This window comes from Hippichthys cyanospilos, chromosome 8 (genome assembly GCF_059441005.1).
Source record: "Hippichthys cyanospilos isolate Australia breed blue-spotted pipefish chromosome 8, RoL_Hcya_1.0, whole genome shotgun sequence".
NCBI lineage: Eukaryota > Metazoa > Chordata > Actinopteri > Syngnathiformes > Syngnathidae > Hippichthys > Hippichthys cyanospilos.
In genome coordinates, this window is record NC_142376.1 from 10,000,986 (window position 1) to 10,024,363 (window position 23,378).

Below are 23,378 nucleotides of genomic sequence, written 5' to 3' on the forward strand. Positions count from 1 at the left end.
TTAATGTTTGAACAGTCAACATTAGCATAGCGCAACATCTATTTCGGTTTTATGCGATAGGACTTTACATTTTACTTTAGCACATGGTTCAATATTTGAACAGTATTTAGAGAGACAGAGAGGGGGGCGGGGGGAGTGCTTGGAGTGATAGTGGTAGTAATAAAGAAGTTATTGACCAAATGATATTGATCGACAGTTCCTCAGGCAAAACGAGCCGACCTTGGTCTCCCTCTGTGGCTTGCCCTCCCTCTTACTAGCGCCCCTCTACTCTCCTCCCCCAGAATTCAATAATATATTATTTTACACAGTTTAAAGCCGGACAACAAATAGCTGCACTGCGCAAGGTGAGGAATTGCTGCTAAATTTTTAATGGCTATTAGCCTCTAGGAATTTGGCAAGGGACTATGTGAGGGTGATTAAAATCAAGACTGCAGTCAAGTCTCAGTCTTGATTAGAAGGATGCTATTCAATTCAAAATAAGAAACGGCAGTGAAAGGTGGGCGAGGGGAATATTTGCTACTAAGAAGAAACAAACAAATTGTTTTTTTTTTCTTTGCCTCACTTCTGCATTCATAGGACAATAACCTTGAAGTCTTTCCAGGAAAAAAAAAAAAAAACGAGGGGGGAGACTTCACCCTATTGCGCTGGCTGCGTTATGCACAAGGTTAAAGCCGAGACAAAGTGGCCATTGATTTAGCATGGAGGACACGGGAAGGAAATACTTGGAGATGTCAGTGAAAACGTTTGAAAAGCTGTAAAAAAAATTGTCACAAGATTTCAAAAATCTTTTTCAAAACCAAGGGCAACACAATGGTGCAAAACAAGAAGATTGAACTCGATTCAACTCGAAATTTAATATCGGTTTCAGTCGTCACTCAGTTTGTGGGTCCTCTCTCGGTACAATGGCTCCCACTCCCAAAACATGAATTCAATTTTAATTAGAAACTAAAAATTGACTGCACGTGTGTGAATGATTGTTATGCCAAACCTGTGATTGATTGTCTTGGGCGGCAAAGTGCCTCTCAACCAAGTGACAGTCTTGAAAGGTTCCTACTATCTTTCCAAAAAGTATGTTGCGTGCTTCTCGTACAGTAAATGTTGTTTAAAAAAACATTATTTGCAGGCAAGCATACTTCATGGGCTTTCCAGCATTCACATATTACAAGAGCTTTGATTGACAAATACTTCTGCGGTATTTTCTCCTCACCACCCAACAAGTCCATTCACTTGTCGTCAGTTTTAGTACTCTCTTGAAAATAGTCCCAAGGTTCATCTGGAAAGTCATTGCACAGTGACAAACGTGCCAAGTTGGACTGATTGGTACATTTGCTGGCTGTGTCTAATGGAATGTTGAGTTGACTACAGATTTTAAAATGACTTATAAGCAACTGCTGATATTTACTCATTTGCTTATTTATTAATTTTTGAAGCCGGCGTCGCTCAGTACTAGACCAGAGGTTGTGGGTTCAATCCCAAGCCATTGCATCCATGTCAAACTATCCATGAACAAGACCCTAAACCAGTGGTCCCCAACCTTTTTATCGCCACGGACCGGTCAACGCCTTAGATTTATATTGCGGTCCTTCTCACTATGTATGTAATATCAACAACGGCCAGAGGCGGCGCCAAAAAAACAAAGCTCAAGCACAAACGTATGAACTGTTAAAATCATCTCCAAAACATTATTTCGGGTGCAGCCCACGCGACCCGGTACCAGTTGATCCACGGACCGGTGGTTGGGGACCACTGCCCTAAACCACAAGTTGTTCCTGATCCAGCATCCTTCATAGGTGAATGATTAGTCAAATGTAAAGATGTTTTGAAAGCTAACTCGGTGGACTTATCTATATACAAGTATTTATTGATTTATTCCTTTTACAAATAATGTATCAAATGTCTTTTGATTCATGACCATAAGTTACCAACGGTTTGATGATGACACATTTATGATATACAGTAGGAAGGAATAAACACAGTTTGTTGTAAGGCAGTGCTTTTCAAATGGATGGGCGGGCATGAGATGATGCCAGGGGAGCGCAGATGACCCCGAGGAATTTTTTTTTTTTTGGTCATGTGAAATGTAATTGCAATAAAGTAAACATTTACGACAACCAGGATAAACGCTGTTAAAAACAAACAAAAAACAGTTTTAGGATACTGAGACAATTTTTATAGCTAGTAAGCTATAAAAAGGGTCTTTTTCCTGGGGGGACTCGGCAAAATATAATTGAGAAGCACTGTTGTAATTAATCAATGGACGTGAACAATTTTATTTATCGGTTTTGTCTGAGTAGACTTGGTTATATTTAATTGAAAAACAATAAATCTCACTATTTACAATAAATATTGTGTAAATAAACAATAATATATGTATGGGATTCGATTATAGTATCATAGATGAAATTTATGAAATTTCAATTCTAACTTCTGTGATTCAAATTACCATTAAAATTCTGCTTCCTGTTTTCTACATCCGTTAAATAATAAAATCGGGATTAAGGGTCATTCTCAATCCAATTCAGAATTTTGTAATGCTCTGAAAAAAAATTGTAATGCCTCTGAAGTATAATCCTGACCAATGATGCACTTTAATCCGTAGCACTTGAAGGGAAACATATAAAATTGTGCATTTTACAGAAGTTGTGTCTTTATTGTTATGCATTTAATACATTTCAGCGGATCTTCATTTTTGCTCAGTCAGTAAGCATTTTGGGTTTTAAATCCTCAATATTTTTTTCCAAAATATGAGTTTAAATGTGGCTGTTTTAAAATGGTAGATATGTACATATAAAGCCAAAGTGAAATAAAAACTATTAACTTCCAAATTACATTTTTTAATGTCTTTACCATTATCGTTCAAATTAAATGAAAATGATCCATATAAATAGGTTATTGATACATATCCATCAACCCTCCAGTTGTAGGGGATGTAAATCAAACCCTAACCCAATAATATGTTGTAATCTGAGCAGTCTACTTAAAATTGTGTTTGTTGAATATGAATTAAGCAGCAAAATCAACCTGAGTTCATTTATCTCGGGGCGTGGCCATTTGTCACTCGCTGTTGACCATGAATGACATCTCAGTTGATTCGGTAACAACTGTGTGATTGCAACTGTGTGATTGTTATTGTCAAATGATCAAATTTAGAAAATATTGAAGCCCTGATTGGTCTTTATGTGCTTCCTGAGCAACTATGATGTCATTTTCGGTCGACAGCAAGTGACAAAAGGGCCGCCCCTGAGACGGATGAAAGCGGATGGATTTGGTTGCATAATTCAATTCCACAAGCACAATATTATTCAGAATTCAACGTTTTGACTAGTGCAAAGAACATATTATTGCTTTGACTTTTTTTTTTTTACTTAATCCATTAATCCTTTAATCCATAATTATATCTATCCATCCCCCCATATTTATGCATGAATTCCAGAATGCGCTTCAAAATGTTAATTAGAATCTATATGAAGAATTTATATGGTTGCATGTGATTAAATACTTCCCAAGTATTAACATCTTAACAGCTGCTACGTCTCAGTAACCGGTACTTAAAAACATTCAGTGGCTATAGCTTATAATGAAGTCATCATCTCAGCGCAACCGAAATTTGGTTTGATCAGTCGAATAAGTGATTATTCAAAGAAAAGAGAGAGGATTGGATCATCTATAAAGCGTGCTTTTACCTTCACCTCACTTACCCCATGTGAACATGATCTTCTTGTTCGTTTGCATGTCAGAGATGCTGATGGAGAAAGAGATGGCGGTTATGCTCGGTAAAATATTCATCCCTCTTGCAGGCCAGTCAAGTGAAACATCCAGCTACTTGGCAAACAAGACAACTTAAAAAAGCCGGCGTTACATACATTATTTAGGTGCCATGTTATTACCAATTTATGCTGGGTCAGTATGGAAGATTTGAATTTGTATGCATGTCAAAAGAAAGATTTCTCCCCATCCGTGCCACTCGTCTCTTTTACATTTCACCAAAATTGCTCAGTAAAACCGGTCACTCATTTGATGTAGTCGACAATCTGCCATGTTGGCTTACATTGTTCTGGTTTTTGTCCTCAGCTGCATCTCTACTTTTTTTTAAAGCTTGACTGCATGATTGTACAAGATCTGACCTTACCTTAAAATTCAGCCCACAAGTCGATTTCCTTCTGTGACATACACACAAACGCTCACACGCAGACATACACACAAAAAGAGGGACAGATTCGCACAGTGTTTGCCGTGGGAGAGCTCCTCATTTACATCAATTATGGATATTCAACTTCCATCCTTGTGGCCTGGCACTGCATATTTCATGGAGAGGGGGTATTTTATGAGTTAATGTGTCCAGTTGACATGCCTCTGAAAGCACTGCCCTGTCCCTTACACCGCATGGAGGATAGGGAAGAGCACGCAAACCTTGTGTGCGTGTGTGTGTACCCATTCAAACCCCTCGCTTGCCATGTCATACATTCAGCATGTGTTCCAGTGTCTACAATTTAGCACAGCATTTGCAATGCACACTGTTCAGTGGAGGCTTCTGACTTCATCTTTTGGTGAGGTGAGTTCAGCAAAAACTGCAAGCACAAAATGTAATTTTAATGTATATTTAAATTTAAAGAGATCTGTACATGAGCTAGTGCTGATTTTCAATTAAAAAAGATTTTTGATTCAACATTTTTTGATTGACAAAAACATCTGGTTCAATCTGTCGATGTGCAAAGAATTGTCATGATCTGCTGAAATCTGTATATATATATATATATATATATATATATATATATATATATATATATATATATATATATATATATATATATTGTGCAAATGAGCTTTTCTAAACATCAATCAATCAATCAATCAAATTTTATTTATATAGCCCTAAATCACCGAAGTCTCAAAGGGCTTCACAGAATGAAAAGAGGTCGTACAAAGACATCTTTTCAGTATAGGGTACACAACAGCATCCCCTGTCAAAGTTCCCAGAAGGGGAAGGAAAAACTCAAAAACCCCAAATTAGGGGAAAATCAGAAACCTCCAGAAAAACATGGTGAATAGCATTTAATGTTGACATCTTTCTTCTTGATATATGTCAACCTTTATAGATCATTAAAAAGCTGTGTTATATTTTTTCAGTTATTGAAGTATAATGCATAAATGGACCTTTATCCTCTCTGAATTTGGAATGTCTGACTACATTTGAATGCACCACCAGCGCTAATGCTAGAGAGAAAGTACTCCAAAATATTTACTTTTTTCACTAGTTATTAAAAAAGGCTGTAATCAAGAGTGATAACAGTATCCACTACTCTAACTCCTTTTCGTAACACCATCATCCACCGATCCATGGTTTCCCCAAATAACCATTATTTCTCTCCTCATGCTTTTCCCAGCGTGTTGGGGAGGTGTTGCCAACAGCTGGTGCTTTTGCATAATGTGAGAGGTGTTTAGGTTTGTATTTCATCTACGCTCACCCTTAGAATGTGCATGTGTGTATGTGTCAGAGAGAATGTAGGGACGATTTTCTGCAATGTTACAAATTGCTTTACTGACCCTGTAATTAGTAAGAGAAGACACTCAAGAAGAGACGGTGATGACACCTGTGAGGTAGAATTTGAACACCAATGCATAAATCATCCTTTACTGAATACATAACTGATAGCCTTATGATTGGTTCCTTAGACCTATCTGAGTTACAGCAGCAGTGTGATTGTCTACAAGGCAGTTTCATTGTTTCATCGAAGCAAATGAAATGATATATATATATATATATATATATATATATATATATATATATATATATATATATATATATATATATATATATATGTAAGTATAGTTTTTTTTTTGCTTCAGGTTTCTGTCCACCTAATTTTGATTCTTGTTATTTGTTCCCGCCATTACTCTCTTTAAAATTGTTTATGGTGCTGATCTGTTAAGGCCTTTTCACAGTGCACGGGTTGAACACGAGATGGGCTGGTGTTTCAAAAAACAGGTCTTCTGTGTATTTTGTTGGGTCAGCACGTGTACAGTATAATGGGAATTGCCTCTTTGCCTGTAATAGATAGCCAGTTACTGAGTTCACTGCTACAGTGCAAATCTTAATTTAACCTACAGTAGAGCCTTTGTCTGCATGCTTTGCACATTGCTAATAGTTATCCAGTTAGTTAGATTGTTTCTCAGCTTTAGGGTCTAAAGTTCTAAACTAAGCAAAAAATGTTTAAAAAAAAACTATAAGAACAAAAATAAATGCACTGAAATTGACATATCAGGATGCAAGCCGGATTCTGTCACCTCTGTAAGAACAATGAGGAATAGTGCTGAAAATGATATTGATTTGGAGAGTGCACTGGCGTTCTCAAATGCAAAAGTGACAAAGGAATACATGACCCTGTCCCTGATAGTTCACTCACCCGACTTCTGTGCAACTTCTGTGCTTCAATTCCCATTCAGTTGAGCCATGAAGAAGTGTAAGGTTGATGTCGGTCTCCATATGTGCCCTGTCATTGACTGATGACCACTCCAAACAGTTTTTTTGCATGCATCAACTGGGATAGGCTCCAGCTCCCTATGAGCTCGTACAGGCATAAAGTTTTTAGATAACAAAATTAATGGATGACTGAAGTAATGCACACAAAGTTAATAGGGGAAGCAAAAGACAAAATAGAAGCTCCTTTTTTCGTAGTTTATTATGTGTTAAATGAAAATTAAATTTTATCTGGTTGTAATTTCGGTGGGGTTTTCAATTAAAATTATGTTTTGTTTTGAGTATCATACTATTGCTGTGACTCACTTGTAGTTGCATAAATAATCATACAAAGTTACTGTACTTACGTCACATAGCAATTTACTTGAACTTCATACAGCTCTCTCAAAAATCAAAAGTAAAAAAAACAACTTGTAAGAAAAAGTTAAACAACAAAAACAATGACATGCCTTTGTCAACAAACCTTTATAGACTAGAATAGAAAAGAATGCAATAGAATACAATGCTTTTATTGTCATTGTTTAGCTGGTATACAACAAAATTGGGTGCAATTTGTATTTTCAATTGCTCTGGGGAAACGGCTGTCTGAGTCTGTTTGACTGGCTTTATTGAGCCCTATAGTGCTGACCAGAGGAGTGAGAAAAGATGCAACTACAAAGCTGGTAGTGTGTGGCATATAAAAATTAAATTTTAAAGCGGAGACTAAATGTGATTTTTCTAAAATAAAACTATGAAAATATGTTATTTGGTTTGCACTGACCAAATGAAGGCATTAGGAAAAGTTTTACCTTTTGGTAGATTAAGAAGGTGAAAGCTGCTTGGTGAGTTTATTGAGCACAGAGAAAGGAACATTGAGAAAATCTATGGTGAGGCCAAAATGACTGGTTGAACCCCTGTCCCATTGACAAATATGATTTGGTGTCTGATGTTCGCCATCTTCAAGCTGCCATCCTGTTGGGAACATCTAGAAAGGACATTGAGTCCATTTGGAACCACCTTTAACGCCTTCATTTTTTTATGCCAACAGGAGCTGCGGCTGTAACCCCTGGATTTCATATACTACGTTACGTTTCCACTCCGCTCAGCTGCGCTGCATAGGCCACAACAACCACACCGCACTCCCCCACCCACTGCATGCGTCTCCTCTCCGCCGTGTCGTGTCACTGAATCCCTGGAAGGTCATTGTACAGGGGAAAACCAACTTGCACGGTTAAAAAAACAAAATAAATGTTTTCTAAACTCCCGCAAACAAATCCAGCTCCATTTGTTGATAGTTTGCTTGGATAACACTTCATCACATGTTTCATTTACAATGGGTGAGTATATACACTATTCATTTTAACTTTTAAGTGAATTAATAGAATTGTGACTCAAACAGTAATGTATATTAGTCCATACATTACAGCGCCAATAAACAGGATGAAAGCCTTTGCTCTTTTTGTCTCAATGATAATGGCACAGTGAAGGAGAAACAGTTGCTTTTGGTTTCATCAACAGATATGAAAACCATCTTGGATAAATGGAGTGCTTTTTCTTTTTAAACCCGGATGTAGATCACATTATTTTTCCTGTTTGTTACTTTCTTAACAGTGGAATTGACCATGGCGGTGGGACAGATTTTTCAAGTCTTGTGTAAAGTTGGAGATACTGCTAGCACCGCTGCGACGCAACGTGAAGGATACGCAGAATGTGGAGCCACATCGCAGTTTGTGGAATTTAGGAGTAAGGCGGCCAGTGACTGTCGTCGCGGCAATCCTTAAGGGGTGCCGTCAAGCAAAAGCGTAGACAACCTATTGGGTCCCACTTGGCAAGTGGGGGAAAAAAAGTTCCTAGATTTTTTGGGGATCATTTTTTAACTTTGCTTCCTTTTTTTTACCTAAAACACAGTAAATACAAAATGAGAACATCTTGCTTGGCTATCCAGAAAAGTTCAAACCTGAATCATAGACATTTTCTCACTAAATGTGAAATCATATTCCTTTGCAGTTTTCGCTAAACTTTGGAGGATGAAGGAAGAAGGGAAAAAAGAACAGTTATAAGGAAAGCAGGGGGCTCGGAGTGGGCTAACAGGGGGGCATAGTACCTCCTGGACTGTTTTTAACCATCAGTTAGCTGCACTCTCATCATCTTCAAACACATCGCCTTAGTGTGATGAGTTCCCCGAAGAGGTCTGTGGCTACTCTGCCTTGAAAGCACCCTGATTTTTGCCAGTGTGTGCACTTTTAATTGCGCTCCCATTGCTTACCCCACAGCCCCTCCAATCTCTCCCTTTCACATTCACCCATTCTCCTCGAGACCCCCGACAGCTCACTCCCCCTTTTTTTCATTCTGTCATTTAAGCCCTTTCGCTCTATCTGTCCATTCTTCAAAGGCAAACTTCATTCACTTTATTTTAATTTCATAGACAAACCCTGGAGGCTGAGTGAATGATGGCTGTGGTATTGGGTGAGGGATGGAGGGAGAAATAAGAAACTCAGCTTTATTTTACTGATGGCTCTGTAATATTCGGGATGAAGCTTTTTGGACTGCTTAGCATCCACCCACGAACACTGCCTGAAAATCAAAACAAAACGCACTAACAGAAAATGCCTTTCAGTCTCTGAAGTATTTCAAAATATGAAAAGGAGGGGGGATCCCCAACATTTTTCCTTGTGTGGATCTTTGATTAAGGAAAGTTCTTTGCATAGTAGTAGAGTAAGAATATATATGAATATGTAAGAATATGAATATATATATATATATATATATATATATATATATATATATATATATATATATATATATATATATATATATATATATATATATATATATATATATGTGTGTGTGAATGATTGGTGTTTGCTGTGTAATCTATTACATACATTTTAGAAAATAAAAATGTTGCATCGCATAGTTTGCTGCTTCAACAGTCCTCGTAAGCCTTTAGGTTGGCATTTTCCTTTTAGCCTCAAGAGTCATTCATGTTTGAACTTTTGTGCACGCTATGTGCTGTACTCTTTTTTTTACCGTACCTCTTCTCTTGATAATAGTCCAGCACTGTATGTTTGTGTCAGTATGCAGGTGAACAGGTTGAGTGAAAGATGAGGCCATCCTTTTTGCCCTTTGGTTATTTCTGTACTAAGCCTTCCCTGACAATGGTTGCGCAATGATCTGTGAGATCGAGATCGCTCTTTGTTGTCTCTGTCAGGCAGAACTGGGCCATGGAGCCAGAAGGTCAAGTAAACGGAATAAGAACAGGCTTACACAACACGGAAAACGCAAGCTTGTCTTTGATGTGAAACAAGGCCTGTGCAAGTGTTTCTCAGATTGAAGGCGGTCATTGATTTCAGACAACAGAAAACTAGCTGTCCAGAAGTGGAAATTGCTGGAAACCGTTTTGGTAGCAATCATTATATTTCATGCTGTTAACCTGAGAGTTCATTTTATCATAGACCGTGTTTTTTAAACAGCGACAATTCCAGTGTTTACATTCATTTTAAAGATTTTGTATTTGGTTACTGCAGTCACTGCAGTGCAATGCAAGGAGATGCATTTTTCTTCAAATGCTGCTTTTGTTAGTTGGCAGATCGTTATGGATATTTTACATATCAACAAGGGCTTTGTTTTTGTGCTCGGCGCAAGTCTAGCTAGCACTGCCTGCTGTCCAACTTTACATAGAGCAGGGTTAAACAAAGTTTTGGTATTTTTGGAGTTGCTTGGTGGGTGAAAAGAAAAAAAAAACTGTTATTGTGCACCATGGTGGCCTTGAACACAGCCAACTACATACAGTTTAAAACCGTCGCGTGAAGGCTGCAAATCTTGACATGGTGGAAAAATAAATGATCTATTTGAGTCCATGTAGGAGGTGTAAAGAATCACAAGCGGACATTAGCCAGGGAGCTTCACCCCAATATAGAGCGATGTTCTTCGAGATTTTTTTCCACCCATGAAACCCTTTAAGACCCAGTGCTGATCATGGAGAGTAGATTCATTCTGAGCAGGTAGATATGGTTACATTAGCACTTTGGCCAATGTTGCTATGTTTCCAAAAAATGAATATGATGGTAAAGCACTGCGTGGGCCTGTGTGCACGTGTATAAATTGTTTAGCTCTCAAACCTCAATCAGGTGTTTATTAAAATTATTTCATTGGGACAGGGAAAGCATAACAAATACTTCAATTCGAAACAAAATTTACCTGTTTGATCATTAACTTTTTTTGTGTTTTGACCTAGCAGTGAACATCAGCCTTGCAGAGGAAGAGATTGAGATGGGAATGAGAATGCATGGAACAAGAGCTGAAGGCAGAAATCCACGAGGAATACAAGCTGTGCATTGCCAAATACAAAAACAGGCCGCTCTTTCGTCTTTCTTTATCCTCCTATTTTATTCCCTTTGTTAGCGGAACTTGGCGTACAGGACTTCAGAGGAGGCTGCAATGAGCACATCAAAGCACGCTGACAGATTGTGGCCCAACGGACACACTCGAAGTGGGCATTATTTTTTCTTGTTGAAAATGTAGAAAAGGCGAGTACAAAGTGGGGAAATGAAAGCGCCTTCTTTGGTTATTTTTGCCTCTCTCCTCATCTTTCGCTTTTGTTTCAATGTTGTTTTCCTCTCTGACTCCTCATGTGGAGGGGTCAGACCAGCACCTTGTTTGTGTCAGATGCTCCTTTTTGGAGATTTATGTCCACCCTACAGTCTTCCTTTCTTACTTTCACACTCTCCCTTTTGCAGACTTTTCTGACAAGCTTTCTTTGAGTTCAGCCCACATGGCTCTGGGCAAAAATCCATATGGGTCTTCAGCTGCTCTACATTGAACTGACGAAGGTTAGGCTGGAGACAGCTGAGCTAAGAGTCCTGTGATTATAAACAAATTATTAATCATGCTGCGCATCTGCTTACCAAAATAATAGATGAATAATTAAATGAGAAATGATCTCTTGACACTTTTTATGTTTTTGTACGCCTCGGGTTCCAGTGATAAGGAAAGTGTCAGAGCAGGAATCATTAGTAGGATTATAACTAAAGGAATCAGTCAAGGATTCATTCTGACCAGAGCTCCATGACTGTTAGCCTTCATAGTGTGCTATTAAGTTCACTCACCCCAAGTGATGAATCTCAGACGTGCTATTGATCATCATTGCCCTATTTCATCGTTTTAGTGTCATGGCTCGGGTCACTCATTTGTTTTATTATTTCCTGCCGAATTGTTAAGTAGCTGTGTGGGTGGGAATTTTGAGAAGTTGATGCATTAGTACAATACTTGGCATTGAATGATAGCGCCATGATCATGCTTGCTTACCAGCATCCTCGCATCTGTTTTAGTCCACTCATTCATTATTTTCATATTACGGTGATCATGATGAGAATTGCCACGGTTATTGGTTTTGATCGCCATATTATTACATGATACATACATTTTTTTTTTAAATCAAAATAGTCGATGTCATCTTAATTTACCGTATTTTCCGCACTATAAGACACACCTAAAAGCCTTCAATCTTCACAAAAGCTGATAGTGCACCTTATAATTCGGTGCGCCTTATAAAGCACATAAATCATCAGTTTTCATTTTGGGGGAACAAAAAAGGAAATGAAAAGCATCATCGCCATGTAAATTCTTCAATAGTTACCTTATAGCTGGATTCCAGCTATAAATGTATTGAAATTATTATATGCTCCAATTGTGCACAATTATATTGGGACAAGGTTTTTGTAAAAGAACGCACAATTTTAAAAAATAAATCCATAAATAGTATTTAAATCAACAAAACAATATATTGTAAGGTTTTTAATTGTAATCTGATTAAAGAAAATTAAGTTTGATATTTAATTGAATCACAGTTATAGTCTTTTAAACTCTTCACAGTCTTTGAATGTGATCAAGATGTTTTTTTTTTTTTTTTATTCTTCAGATAGTTCTTTCCACAAATCATCTTTATTCTTAATTTCTGTCTGTAATTGTCTATTAATAAAGTTTCACTGTCTTATCTGATTGTTTTCTTAACATTCCCTTCATCATCTAGTGGTTGCATAACACAACCCTAGCCACTACTGACGCCTTATATATATTAAAAAAAAAGAGTTTTAAAATAGGCCTTTCATTGAAGGTGCGCCTTATAATCCAGTGCAAAGGCAGCCATTCAAGAAATTTGGCTACCAACTAACTTGGGCAGTTCTGTTGTGGTGAGTCAGTGGGCCATCCTTAATGTAATCAAATGTATACATTATCATGTCTAGGGTGCCCCTGAATGGCAAATGATGCAACTAAGAGCTATTGACAATAAATAGAGTTACACATCCCACAAGTTTTCAATATAGCATCAGATTACTTTTCACTTTGTATAGAGGGCGCAGCAGCTTAATTCTTGCCTTCATAGCTAATGACAATGTCAAATGACCTTTTGTAATGCATTCCACTTTTTTTTTCCACTGTGTGTACAAAATATTTTAGGGGAAATCAGGTTTTCAAAGCAAAGCCATGACTCAGACCACACATTTCTTCTTGAATATATTTTCTTTTCTCATCTTTGTTACACATTCCAAATAATTAATACTTGGCATCCTAAGCAACCACCAGGAACATTTGGCTTTTATAAAGAAATGAATCAGATATTTGTGGTGATAGGAAGTTAAAACTTGAGGAATTCTACAGGCAGCTGAAAATATTTCAAGAGGATTTCTTTCAAAGCAGCACCAGCATCACAGAAATCATATGCCATCGGACCTGGCATGGCCCCTGGGGGTGATGTTTCAGTCCATTGTCCAGGAATTGACAGATTTTCACTGCTGCATGCTCTTCCCAATTTTGATGCCTTTTTTGCTCATCGTGTGACCCTTTTCAAAATGCTACACAAGCCTCGTCTACTTCCTTGGACTGTAGATGCTCCACACATTCACTTCACGTCGACCTCTTGGACTCCTCTCTCTGGTTTTGATCTCCCTTCCCTCACTCTTTGGCCCCTGGAGGATGTCAATGCAGACTGATGGGGCTTCCAGGGGGTTTCAAGGGGCCTTTCAATCCTTCATCCAGGTCTTAACGTTCAAAGACCTTGGCCAGTCATCCAGCTGCACACACAAACGCACACACAATCGTGCTGAAATGCACACAGCTACTCCGGTAAAATAAGAAATAAAAAGATGGCAAGACAAGAAAATGTCAAGAAACGGAGGAAGTAGTCGGGCCACTGAGAGCTTATCTGAAATTCAGAATAAGATCAAAAAGAAATCCTCAGAGATTTAGCCCAAGAACCATCAGAATAAGATTAAAAATGTCAAATGAATACAATTTAGAACATGTGTTTGGCATGTAGTCAATCATTCTTTATTACAAAAATACACAGTGATCCACACGTTAGTGACTACATAGTTACTTGGGCTGTGCCAAATAATCAATTCACTTAAAAATCGGTCAAAAATTCTCAGTGGTGCACTATAAAATGACATCATAAGCTTCCGTGGTAGGATGCACAAAAACAAAGAATGGAGGAAATTCATCTGGCCCATCCTCATTGAAAGTAAAGCTTTCTGCCCCTCTAAGGTAGTGGAGAATGTTGCAGCCAAAAAAGCCAAGGTAACCACAGTGATCCCTCGCTACTTCACGCCTCACCTATCTCCCCCTCAGTGCATCGCAATGTTTTGTTCTTTTCATAGGACTGTCTCCTCACAGCAGGACATAATGCCTTGCAGCCCTCCCATGCTCAATCTTAACGTGGAGTCTAAAGCAGTCAAGCAACCCTAATATGCAATTTTCTTCATATGAAGGCACTTTTGCTTAAACCTAAACCACTGTTTTTCTACATTGGACACTATATAAGGACGTTAGGCAAAAACCAGACTAGCACAGGTGCATTACTGTGCGCTTATGTCTGACTAACATGCAGAACTTATCGTACATGAGAGGTGGAGTTGGGCGTGGGCCTATAAAACGGCGATAACCTTTCATGCAAAAACAGGTGTGGGGAGGGGTGTTGGCAGAACGCAGAGTGACTTAGCATGCAGAAATGGACTGGGAAGGGGTAGCGCGCTCACTCTTGCAGCATGAGTTAAGAGTTTGTAGTCTCACCGAACACCATCAAGAGACTGTTATACCTCCATAGATCAGTTAGGAAATCAGTGTCTGCGGGGGAGAGGGGGGCAACTTTGTGGTTTTCCACTTTTCTTGGGGGGATTTTTCATCCCAATTGACAGAGAAAAACAAGGGATTACTGTATACTATCTCATTTTACTAAGAGACTGAAAAAAAGTCACCAGTGAATAACCCTTAACTGAAACATTCACAGAGGTTAACGTGATGCACGGACATTGAAAGCAGCTAGGTCTATTCACATTTTGCACACTGTAATGACGCACAAAAGTGACACGAAAATGAATATGAATGCCACACTTACTAATTAATAGGCTTTGACCATCACAGATTTGCTGTTTTTGACTGATAATGCTTCCAAAATGCTCACAGTTGGTTGCTCACAGACTGGCAAATGTTTCATGCTTTGTGCATCCTCTCACTTTAGCTGCTAACTTCACAAAGTTTATTTTCATATCTTGTTTATCAGAAAGGTAATGAGAAATATTAAACTTTTACATTTGTGCAACAGTTTTTCAAATAACATTTTGATACTGCAATTTCCTGATAAACGATTCCTATTTTATTTTACAGATGCACTTTATTTATGTTTCATATCTCATTCGATAAAAGCTATACAATTTATATTTCTTATTATTGCTTGGAAAGCAGAATAGATCACATCTATAGATTGAAGCTGAAATAGTTTTAATCATATTAAGTTTATTTGAATCAAAATTGATACTGAATCGAATAGAAGACCCAAAAATCGTAATTGAATTAAATCGCGAGACAGTCAAAAATTCCCACCTCTAATATTCACCATTTCCATACATGGTCTCGTAAGATTAGACTTGATTCCTTTGTAAATATGCCTGATTTAACACTGCCAACTGGGCAATTAACAACTGTGTTTCAATTAGTAATGGGAATTTGGGCTGTTTAAAGGGAGCCTCATAAAAAGTGACACCCAAATATACAATATGTTGTAGACAAGTGGGAACTATAATATATGAAACTGCAATTTGCATCCTGTATTATCAGTTTAAATCATCCAGTCGCCCCCAGTTTTTTGCCGTCATACAAGTACTTGCTGAAAATCACACAGGAGTCGGTGAAATGTGTTTCCCTTCTTTGACTTGCCCATTTCACCTCTTTTTATTTTTGTAATGTTGCTACATACTTTTACATTACTATTTGCTTCTTCCTTGATATTTGTGTCATGTATTTTTGTTGGTAATTTAATAAAAAACAGTATAGTTTTGGTGGCATATCAAAACATTTGGAGATTGGATTTATAACAACTAACAAAGAAAGCATCCAACACTTGTGATCAATCACTAGGTGTACTGCACTTAGACCCACTAGACAACAGGGCTGTGAATTTTGGGAAGTAACTGACAGCAGATAGAGAAACCTAAAAAGGGAGTGAATGTGTGCGTTAGGATTTGCGGCTTTCATGCTGTCTATGAATCTTCACTTTTGTTTGCAGATCGTTTGTATGTCCATGTCAGTGTGTGTCGTATTCAGAAGGATGACAATGTGTGCACAAGGGTTGTCCGGCCTTATCTAGATGTCCTTATTATCGACTGGGCTACATGGCAGATAGGGGAGGATGAGTACCCTGTCTTGTCCATCCACTGCAGCCCCCACACTTAATCAAACTATAGTACCTGTATCCCCAGCAATGAGCTTTTCTCCTGAGTCTCTGTGTGATGAAGAGCAGTTTAAAGTACTCTGATAAAAGCCTCAACAAAGACCCTCATTAGAAAAGTATAGCTGGTGGATGGATGGATGGATGGATGGATGGATGGATGGATGGATGGATGGATGGATGGATGGATGGATGGATGGATGAATGGATGGACGGACGGACAGATGGACGGGTGGGATTTGACTTTCCAGTTCCAAAACAAATCTGCAGAGTGACTGGTAACCATGGCAATGATTTTTGTAAAGGCTTTATTAAATACCGGTTCTATATTGGATCCAACACAATTGTTTTTATGAACTATATTTTGGAGTTATTAAGAATGTGTTTGTATTTGAAAGTAACCCATTACCAGAGCCTTTTCTACTCTAGATTAATAGACAATGGCTCATTGTTTATGTGTCTATAATGTCAATTATAAATTTTATTCAACTGTGCCATGGGTTCCTTAGGAAAGCACATAGCAGAAATGTGTGGAATGTGTCATTCTGATGCAGAGTGAATGAAGATTAATACCAGTTGTTTTCTTTCTTTCTTTTTTTCATTGTCTTTGTTGAGCCAGAAAAATCCACACGTCACTCTTCATCTGAGTCCGGTTTGAACAAGTGAATGCTGGTGTTCGCTACAGTTGTCATTTGTCTTGTTTTGCCTTGAGTGTTGCTGTTGATCAATAATCAATGTGTTTTTGTAGCAGCAGTTGAAATAACTATCAACAAAACTGTAGAAATACCTTGCATTCAGATTCAGATTTCTCTATGGCTACATTTACACAAGAAAGAAATATCGAATTTGTTGGTAGGAATTTCTGCACCTTATCCAATTACGTATGACATCATCATCACCACAAAGGATTAAAAGACCTTATAATTTGCAAAATATTCAGTTCCACCTACCTTTGTTTGGGAGAGAACAAATTATACATACTTTTTGTGCCACGCTAAAAGGAAGAAAAAAAATAAGTTTAAAAAAATCAATGTGGTAGGATCATGAATTGAATTTAATAAAAAAAAATACATGGATAAAAACCTAATTCTTCAGAATAACACAGAGCTAAGATTATAACTGGCCTCTTGGTGCTGTTCTTTGTAAAAATAATTTGTAATTATAATTAAATGTAGTCAAACAGCAGTTTAATATATCCTTGGTTACAAAATATTTGCAATTGTTTAAATGGTATGTACTCAAATTCAGTCTTTCCATAACGGCGACTTAAAAAAAAAGACGTAAAAGGAGGCATGCAGTCATTTACAGTACGAGGACTTTTTTTTTTTCTCTCCCATCCTTTTCACGGCTGCTTGGGCTCCTAACAGGAACCTGTTTGTGTTTTGTAGTGTCACGCTTGACTTCACCCACCTCCTCCTCCACACTAACCACTGTCTTGTTGCTTCTGCCCAAGTGGCTCCTTTTTGAATGCGCAACTTGGTTGAACAATTAATTATTCTAATGATAGGCCAGTTCTCAGTGGTGCTTTTAACAAGGACACAGAGAACGTGAGGATGAAACTGATACAGAGAGCAGATTTAATCCTCTGGAGTGGGGAAAAAAATAGCAGATGTGACCATGAGTTCAACTTGTCATTGGTTTTGATTGATATATTCATACGTGCATTCAAACATCACTTGGTGGGTCTTCATTGCACTACTCATGTTGTGTACAACTGACTATTATTTCAAGGTGACATTGACTGTGTAAAATATTAGAATACCAGTTTTTAATACGTTCTGTTTTGTTTTTCTCATTCTCGTATTTTCAAAATTCTGCAAAAAATAAGATATTATCTTCTATTTATTTGCTTTCATTTTACATTAATAAGCAATGACTCTTATTTGCTCTGGCCGTATCCTTTTTTTTTCTTCTTTTCTGTCTTCAATCGTGGGGACAAAGAAGGGGACATGCACAAGTTAATACAACTGTAGACACAAAGGCCATTGGGAGAGAGGTGTCACTGTTAAAGCATGTTTTCATTGTCAAAGCAACGCTGGCAGTCAGCGCCTTTGGCGTCAAACAAGATAAATGATCGGCTTTCGATTTGAAAATACTGTTCAAGGCATGACCATACCGCCCTGCTTACTGTTTTTTGTTTTTACTTAATTGTTTTTAATCTGAGGCGGCTGTCAAGAATATAAATGAAGTCGTGCTACGAAGTTAAATTTTTATCACCGCCGGTGGTTAGGTGGTTGCGGTGCAGAAGGAATGATGATGCCATCCGCCACCCTTCCTGATCCACTGCTTCCCTAACACATAGCCTCCACTTCCATTCATCACAGGCCATATTGAGGGAGCGAAATTCTGCGGCGGCGGCGCCGGTAATCAATGGAAGGGCTCCATATGGTGGGGATCAAAGGTGTCACATAGTGTGTGGTTCTGCTTTATTGCCAGCCAGCACTGTTAATTGGACAACAAGATCAGAGGCAATATTAAAATCCAATTAAATTGATATGAACAGATTGCCAAGTGATGTACGCTAATGTATAATTGAGTATCAAGCAAATGCGAGTGGCCCGTCTCGAGTGCCGAGCTGCTGAATAAATGATGGCCTCGCCGTAGAGGACGGAAACAACTTTGCACATTAGCCCGCCCACCCCTCCCATCTTCCTTTCCCACCCTTCTCTCTATCCCCTCCTTCACTCTCTGGGCCCTCAGATATGGAGGGACACAGAATATTTTTGCCTACTTTGTTCCTTGGGAGTAAACCGGAGAGGAGCATTTGTCCATGCTTGTCAGGGTGAGGGCAACGGAGGAGAGAAGGTGCTCACATTTGCGTGCAGTCGTGTCATGGTGCGTGTCCAAAGGGAGACGCGGAGATGGCGCGTAACGTTTTAACAGTGCTAGTCCTTCACATGCGCGCAGCTTTAATTTGAGTTTAATGAAATCTAAATTATGTATTGCCTTTTTTTTTTTTCTGGAGCAAAAAACAAGTGCATGTTTTGGTGGTTGGACTAATCAGGCGTAAACAACAGTGCCATTTCCCCGGAGACACTCTGTGATATGGAGTGCTGTTTAAGAAAAAGGAATAAATAAGCAGATGAAGATGGATGCTCTGACACTATTTAACAGACCAACGAGGTTCAGTCCAAGGTGACATTCCCTGATAAGGTACACTTGGACTGCAGCCCAAATTAATCAAAAGTTCATCACAACTCATTCATTTATTAATTGAATATTTTTCGCCTGGATTTAATGCGTTCAGCTGCTGTGCTAATTTGTGTCACTGGTAGGCTGATAAGGAGATTTACATATCAAATTTTAATGATATTTTGGCTCTAGTGATCCCCCTCCGTTTTGGGGGGCTAATTATTTATTTCTGTTGTTTTGGTTGAGGTCCAGCATATGTGTTTTAGCCCCCTGCCTCCCCTTCTTTCTTGCATTAAGCTGCCTTCCTTAATTAAGCGGGCACAGGGCTCATTAGCTTCCATGGATATGGGGTGGCATGATGTGCCCATCTCTGCTCCCGCAGGCGATGCCCAGACAAAGTGCCTGGGGAGCAGGTGCTGACAAGGTCGCAGTGGCAGCGTGCCATCTGGACTCAGGCTTGGGCCCTGTCGAGGCCTGGCTCTTTGTAGCTCGAGCTGTGGCTAATGCCATCCACCAATAACCCTGACTCAAAGACATCAAAACAGCGCTTCGGCTCTTAGGAGATCTGTGGACTTAACAACGCTAAAACAAAGGCGCAATAATTGGTTTTGGCGCAATCTGTCCTTCGTTTTCCACTCAAGGAGCTTTTGTGGTTATTAAGTGAGTTCCGAACAGACGGCACATTGAAGGCTTTCTTCAATTAAGCATGATGCACCTCCATTTGCATAACATAGATGTGCACATAAATACGCATGGATTGCAACAATGAAGAGGTCCCCCAACCTCCCTGGTAATAAACCTCACCCAGGGACTTTATGGTAAATTGCAAGGGGAGAGCAGATATCATTTTATTTTAGACACAAGACCAGCTTTTTATTTTGCTTTGTGGAGGAAATGCATCACCATAAAAATGTTGATCATCCTGAGAAAAGCACTCCGTATAAACACTGGTTTGAAATAAATAATTGGTGATCAATTTGACCTCATCATGAAATGTTCAAACTGTTCACATAAGTAGGAAGGAATGCTTTGATTCATTAGGAAAAACTCAATTAACAGTAGTCAAATAAGAAGACATTGCCATAAAGTTACCATCACAACCAAACTCAGTTAACTCAGCGTCTTATGACCATATTCCCCTGTGAGTGTAGCTTAACCTATCCTAGCCTTCTTCATTTTTCTTGATTATCTCCAGCTCGGTTTCCATACTAATCATCTTCTTACTTTTCCCTTTAACATCACTTGCAATCTTGGGACCCATGGCTAAGCAATTAAAGTTTGAATTAAGCACCAAAATGCACAATACATGCGATATTGTGAGCACTCAAACGAGATCAAACCTTTAGCATTGCGCCATCTTGACATTGTGATGCTGACCAATAACAGACCAGCATCTTAGTGACGCCGACCGATAGCAGAGCAGTATCTTAGGGGGGCCGTGATGCCGATCAATAGCAGACCAGCATTGTCGTACATAAGCAGTGAAGCGTGTAGTGATGTGTGTGATGCGTCTCGCAGTCACGCACGCTCACTTTTTATGTCGCAAGGCAAAAAAAACTGGTGACGAAAAAAGTGTCGCACTCAACGTCGCAAAGTGAAAAATACGTAAGGCAGGGACGTCGTAAACCGGGGGTCCACTGTACTCCACAGCCTAAAGTGGCTCATGGAAGCAAATCACCTTCATCTGTATGTGAGCTTTCCGTGACCATTGGCCGCATAAGCAAAATGTATCCATCTTGTTGCTTAATGAGATGTGGGCAAAATCTTGTGGTCAATTCTGCTGTGGGGAGTTATGTGTTTTGGAAGGCCCTGACCACAACAGAGAGCGCTGAGGCTGCAGATGCACTGACTGCTCATTCTATCTGGTATACCAAACCTATTTTCAAATGATCACTTTAACAACATTCTAAAAAAATTGCGATGCTCCCATTACAGGTAAGCTAATTTTAGAACAGGCTCATCCTTGTGATTAAATTGGATCCCATAGACACCTCGTCAGGACTACAGATCTCATTTTCCATGAGTCTTGTATATTGCAAGTATATTTTAAAATAATCAGGACCATTTGTTGATGCTGTTTCAGAAATGTCAAGGAAGGCCACCAAGGACTGTTTTGACTCCCGCTAATCACACAAATAATGAAACCCTGGAATTTGGATGGTCATTTCGAAATATCTCCTTAAAATTAAATGAATAGCATAGGGGAAATTGTTCACCGCAGAGGGATGGCGAACCTATAATTTGTCATTTACTTTGACCCGATATGCAATTTGTCATTTTCTGCTGTGGGTGGCTTCGAAATAGAGAAGAGGCTCTCTCCTCCCCGCCACCGGTGTGGTATCACCTCCCTTTCCACCAAGTGGCAGATTGTCACAGCGTTCTCAGGCTTTAACTTATGAAGCTGCTGGTCGCACTCTATTTGAGGCGACCGTTCCACTGTGAGGCTTACTGATCACAAGGACTGAACACACATAAAGACACATAAATACCAGCGGGAAACCCATACTTACGCACTGGTCATTCCCTTTCCCTTCCCACATTATTTTACAACCTCTGTGGCCTCCTTGCTAGAGGCCTTGGCTGTCATTATGCGGTCCAGTGTTTGGGTAAGCCAGCACTCAGTTTCTGCTTTGAGCAAAGGATGCTTTCTCCAAAGGAAGCAAAAAAACACATTTAAAATGTGGTTTAATCTTACCTCAAGGTAGGATGTTCTAACCTTTAAGGGTCTTGGACATGTGCAGGGGACCACAGTGCGAGCACCACATATAGCCGTTGAGACGTGGTCAATGACAACGTTTATTTTAGTGATTTCTGGAAGGCTGGCATGTGGTGCCTTACATGAAAGAAAATATTGAGTTTGATTGAAGGGCTACGAACAGGCTTGTTGCACACAAACATCGCAAAAGGAATGAGGCAAGCTTACTGACATAGCTACAAGTGAAATACATTCATGATGCTGCAATTACCTTAATACATTAATACATTACTTAATACATTAATCGTGTATTACAGTCAAACTATTTGTGCTTCACGTTGCTTTATCTTAACTACAGAAGCATACAGTAAAGATGGTGCTGGTTGCTGTGGGTCTACGCCTAATTGATGGTGAATACCGCTTCAAAAATCACCCTGACGGGATATTATGAAAGCCAAGATAATTTGCATTTATTACAACTACCTTGTCACAGCAAGATTGACGAACTATTAAAAATTTGAAGATGTTTTTGAGCCAGCCACTAGGGAGAATACTAGTCATGAAACGGCAGCAAATGCAGAAATAATGCAAAACAGGTGCTACCACTTAAAGGGTAAAAATGTTTTAAAAAGCCCTTTTACTTTTACTGAATAATTGTGATTAATGAAAATTCAATGTTTTGATTAATCTGGTTAAGAAAATATCAATATTTCATGTATTGCATTCAAAAAAAATGAAAATAATAAAATAACATGAGAGTTTCTCTTCAAACTTGGAGGGTGAAAAAATTATTTAAAATGTGATTTTAATAAAACGGTTTGTCCTGATTCATGAAAATACAATGGTATGATCCATCTGATTTAAAACAGTAATCAGAATAATATATTGTGTATCTTACTTTTAAACATATATATATATATATAGATATAATACATTTTTATTAGAATCTAAAATTGGTCTCACAGCAGAATTTTTACACACAATTTTTTTTCTTTTACTTCACTCTCCCTCTCTCTTTCTCTCTCTCTCGCTCCAATGTCACTTTAAAAATAATATTACAAATAATGATAATGCGGTTAATTAAAAGTGCGTAAGTATTTAATGTACTTTGACCACTGATACACATACAGTGCACAAGGATAAACAGAGCTGAGTCTGAGGGATTTTCTTCAAGTCCCCTAATTTAATCCTCCAGCCCCTAATCTGGTGTGAACCCCTAAACCCTTCTGCACACAAAAGATGACCAACATAATCCCCGGTACAGAGAGAAGGCCGCTCATTCCCCTACTTTCTGACAACTGTATTCCGCACTATGCAAAATTCACATATTAATCACCTCCATTTTCACTTCCCTGTCATTCATTGTCTAC